At 54.4% G+C, this 4,812-nt stretch overlaps 1 long non-coding RNA gene across 1 annotated transcript; it reads right to left on the reverse strand.

Moving 5' to 3' along the window:
* Positions 1-373: 373 nt before the first annotated feature.
* Positions 374-4,812, reverse strand: LOC105514025. The gene is made up of 2 exons (XR_001002116.1): positions 4,543-4,812; positions 374-564 (listed from the first exon to the last, which is right to left on the reverse strand). It is a non-coding gene; the product is annotated as an uncharacterized LOC105514025 (long non-coding RNA).

The raw sequence follows: 4,812 nt of genomic DNA on the forward strand, positions 1-4,812 counted from the left end.
AAGGGCTTCACAGCCAGGAAAACCAGCAAAGGGGAATATAGTGTCTGCAGACCGGTGAGGTCCAGGGTCGCTTCATAAAAATGGATTCCTGGAAAAACATAAACCAGCAATTTACCCTGTGAATTTTACTGGCCTAAAAAAATAAAAGAGCTATCTCATTTGAATAATGAAGAGAGATAAACCATTCCTAGCTCCTTTTTTATTAGTGAATAAGGACACAAACACTCAACAGAAACAGAATGCTCACACAAAGCTTCAGGTCTGATTTATTAGCCACTTTAGTTTCATAAAACTCAGCATTTCTATTAAAACAAAATGATGTCCAAAAGGTTTGCTTGTTTTTAAGAAAATTGCATTTAATACAGGGCAAGACTTTGTTATGGTTTTTTTTTTTTTTTTTAACAAAGATCAAATTCTCCTGACTTCACGCCTGTTACTACAGCTGGAGGGAAACCGATTTCAGAATCTATCTGATATGTCGGATTTCTTTGTGGCATCCACTTCATCGCTCAGCAGCCAGCCATGATGTCAGAAGCCCATCAGATTTCCGGTAGGGGGAAAACGCTGGGGAATTGGAAAGAATGGATGTTTCTTACCCATCAGGAAGGCAGGGGAAGAGGCTGGGTGTGTTTGGGAGGAGAAGCCGCGTGGCTGGCGGGGGACAGGAGCAGGCTCAATGTTTGTGATATTAAATGTCAGGCAGAAACCTGAAAACCCCAGCTACCCAGATGTTTTCTCAATATCCAGATGTCTGGCACTGAGCAGATAGTGCTCCCGCCTCCCAGGAGGTGCTCAGCGTTTTGGGCTTTGACCTCAGGTCTCCGGTGAGCGCACAGTGCCAGGAGCTGTACATCCTCGCGGCTGCCCACCCTTGGGTTTGGGATTTTTTTCTAAATCTTTACACATGGATGACAGGAGTAACTAGGTCCAGATTTTAAAAGCTGTTGAAGCAGTGATTTGAGAAGTTCAATCTCTGGAACGCTATGTAAGCCAAAAAGGAGGAAAAAAAAAAAAACCCTCAGCCAACACACACACAAACATATGTGACTCTTAAGCCACAGGACTTAAAAACCCAAAACAAAACCACCAAGTCTGAGAACCAGGGCTGGAGACCGACACTGAGAAGCGCTGAGCTCTCCCCCAGGAGAATGCTTCCCCCCAAATCAGAAAAACACCACACAGCTTTGTTCTTCCTGACAAAGCCCCTTGCTTCCAGGGAGCCGACAGTTGCCAACAAAAGCACAGGGTAGAACTCATTTACACGCAGATTGGGCTTCAAGGAGCCATCAAGTGCAGAAATGGAAATGGCTTTGCCTGGGAGCCCTGCCTCCCTACAACTGGTAATGGGGACCCCTGGAGCCTGGGGGAGCCCCACAGGTCACAGATGGAGCAGGGTCCTGGCCTCCTGGTGGCCTGGCTAAGCATCTGCCCTACAGAGGCCACCACCTAGGCTTGTGACATCACAGCTAATTGCCCCTGAAAATGAGCCAGGAACTGCAGGCCCCTCAGGGCTGCAAGCCTGAGACTTCACAGGGAGCAGCCAGGAGAGGCAGCTGGGGAGGGGCCATCGCCAATTAAAACCCAGAGCTCAGATAACAAGAAGTGGTTGAGGGGGACAGTATCGTCTCTGGTGGGGAGAGGACAGGAGGAGGTGGGGGTGTGGAAGGGGCTGAGGGTGGGGTATTTGTGCCTTCATCTCCTACCACAATCCCCACCCCCAGCCTTTACAGATGAGGACATTGAGGCCAGGGGTGGCTGAGTGGCCTGCCCAGGGTCACCAGGCTAATTAGCAGGACAGCCAGTACAAGGGAAAAGAAAACACAGGTCTGGCACTGCACAGGTCTTCCCTGAACTTATCTAATTTAATCCTCGCAGCACTCTGTGAGGGAGGGATTATCCCTAACCTCAGTTTCCAGAGAAGCCAGTGGAGGTGCAGAGAGCTTAAGTAATTTGCCCAAGGCCACACAGCTCATCATTAGCAGAACTCAGCCTGACCTTCTGTTCACCTGATTCTGAATCCTGTGCTCTTTCCGCTGGGTTGGGGGAGGCAGTTGAGGTTTAACTGTGAATTGTGAATCTGATCTAAATACATATTTAAAATGCAGATCCCCACAGAACAAAAGGGAGTCAATCATTGTAAATTAATTTTTTAAAGCCATTCCAGGCAGCAGGCTTGCTGGCCAGGTGGGTGGGTGGGGAGGCTGCTCTTATTCTGTCCTCGCCAGAGCGTGAATAAAGCAAGTTGACTGTCTCTCTAGCTGTGAGTGGCGGCCACTCGAAGCTCCTGAAGTGGGGCAGTGGGGGGGTGTGGGAGACTGAAGAAAAGCTTTGTTAGGCATCTGCAAGGGCTTCATCTGCCCCAGGAAAGGTGCCAGGCATACGGGTCCGATGGAGCCAGGGGAGGGAGGATTCACTGTGTATAGAAACTATACAAAAGAAAAAAAAAAAAAAAAGTCAGTCCCCCTGAGCCAGGTTCCTAATTTCCAAGTGAGAGTTTCAATGAGCTGTGGGTCAACTGAGCAGCAATTGCTGGCCAGGAGACCTGACTGTGGGTCAGAGCGGTGCTGCCCAGGGCCCTGCCCACCAGGATCGGGGAGGCCGGGCAGTCACTGTGGTCCTATATCCCAGCTACTCTGGGGGCCCCGTCGGCCACCACCTTCTCCCAGAGCAGCACTTGAAGGAGACAAGTCTCCAAGAGATGGGACAGAAGAAAGAGGAGACAGGCCAGCCTGAGCTCAGGGAACAGGACTGGCGCCTGCCCTGGGCCTCCCCTGGCAGGTCTACTCTCCTTGCAGCCAGCCAGCCTTGGCACTGCAGTGGCCAGGCTGTGCCAGGCCTCTCCCTTCACAAGGCCTGCTGGTTTCTTTTACTTTGTTTCTGTGAACAGCAAATGGGGTGTGGAGCCCAGGACTCGGGCCAGGGAAGAGGAAAGAAAAGTTTCTGCCATCTGGATGCCTGACCTGGCTGAGCCGCTCCTGTTTTTCTGGGGAAATCCTACCCATCCTTTATTCACTCTGCCTCCCATCCACCCAGAAGAGATCTGGGTCCTGCCTTCATGGCACTTACAATCAACAGAGGGAGCCAAACATTGACCAATCGATGGCATAAAAGTGTCCATGGAGGGGGTGGTCCCATGCTATGAGAGTCCATCATAGTGGAATCATCAAGTCAGGGAGGTCAGGGAAGGCTTCCAGGAGGAGGTGACATTGGTGCTGGGGCCCAAAGGATGAGGAGTGTTAATTGTTCTGACTCACTGTCATCCTTGCAGAGTCCCTCTCTGATATCCTCCTAAGGTCGCCTCCCCTCCCCATACCCTGGTCCCCTTCTTGACTTTCTGTTGTTCATCTACGTCCCTGCCTTTGTGTGGAAGCCCTGTGAGGGCAGAGGCCAGGCCTGTCTTAGTCACTGCTGAATTGCGCGTGCCCGGCACTTAGTAGGTGTGCCGGACCACCTGTGGTGGTCTACACTGCCTATTTGTGACTATTTGTTGATCAAAAGAATAAACGACATGTGCAAAAGGCCCTGTAGTGGGAGAAATCCCAGGACAGGAGGATGTGGGAGTAGGAACGGGGCCAAACGGACAGAAGGTGATGGGAGATGAAGCTGAGCCTCCCCAAGAACCTCCCTAGAAATGCAAGTATCTCCTCCAGCCAAGGGAAAACCTTCTGCCCTTGTCCTGTGGCAGATTCTGCGGTAGGCTGTCTTCCTTCCCCTAGAGGAGAGAGTGTGGCATAAATACGCTGCCCCACCCGAAGCGCTCCAGGCACAGCACCCCTGGGCACAAAGCAGGTGGGCACTAGCACCCTCTGCCCAGTACTCTGCCACCAGCTTCCCTCCTGCGTTCATTCTCTCACCCAGTGCTGCGGGGTCACCTGGAGCCACAGAGAGGCAGTGGGATTCGCCCCCAGCAGATCCAAGGGTCTAATCCAGGGCTTCCCTGCATCCCAGCCCCAGGTCTCACCTGCACTACCCCCATGGCTAGCACCCTTTCTCCTCACTGAGGCGGAGGTGGAAGGAGAAGAGGAGCCAGGACAAACGGGGTTTGAGTCCCCCGGTCTTATTACCAGAGTGGGACGGGTGCCAAATTGGCCTCTCCGCCCCTCAGCTTCCTCACAAGTGAGGTGGAGACTCCTCAGACTTCCCCGGGGCCAGGGACAGAGTGAGGGCTTGGTAATCCCGTCTAAAAGACTCAAAATGAGCCCCCTCTGGTCCCGCTCTGTCGCCCCAAATCCCTCTCCCGCCTCAGCTGCAGCTTCTGCAGCTCCCGAGGAAGGGGGCACCCGAATTCCAGCCGCTGAGGCTGTAGTTTGGAGTTCGCCCACGGAGCTTCTGCCCTGGCGGGCGACTGAGACCCGACAGGTGGGTCCCGTCCCCGCCCCAGATGTGCGCCTCGCCCCTCGGAGGCGCGACTCCGCCTACGCCCAGACCCGTCCTCCCAGCCAGCCCGCTCAGCGCGCTCTGGCAAACTTTCCGCGTCCAGAACCCGCCCGCGTCTACACCTGCTCGCGGTTCAACCGCAAGCGCACGTCTACACGGTCTCACCTGCCCCTGGGTTGCTGGAGGGTGCCTCGGTCACGGGTCCGCGTCTCCACAGGGTCAGCAGCTGCGAGTCCCCGGGACTGCCGACCTCAGCCTTGGGGATCCGTCTTGACTACCCCCGGATTCGGAGGCGCCCCGGCCGGACCACCTGTGCTGGTCTACACCTCCTCGGCAACCCCGGGTCACCGGAGATGCTTCGGCTCGAGGGCCCCACCTGCACCACCCATGGCTCTCGAGACCCTTCAGAGCGCGGACCCGGCCGAGACCCCGCGG

The sequence above is a fragment of the Colobus angolensis genome, unplaced genomic scaffold, assembly GCF_000951035.1.
Source record: "Colobus angolensis palliatus isolate OR3802 unplaced genomic scaffold, Cang.pa_1.0 Scaffold239, whole genome shotgun sequence".
In the NCBI taxonomy this organism is placed as follows: domain Eukaryota; kingdom Metazoa; phylum Chordata; class Mammalia; order Primates; family Cercopithecidae; genus Colobus; species Colobus angolensis.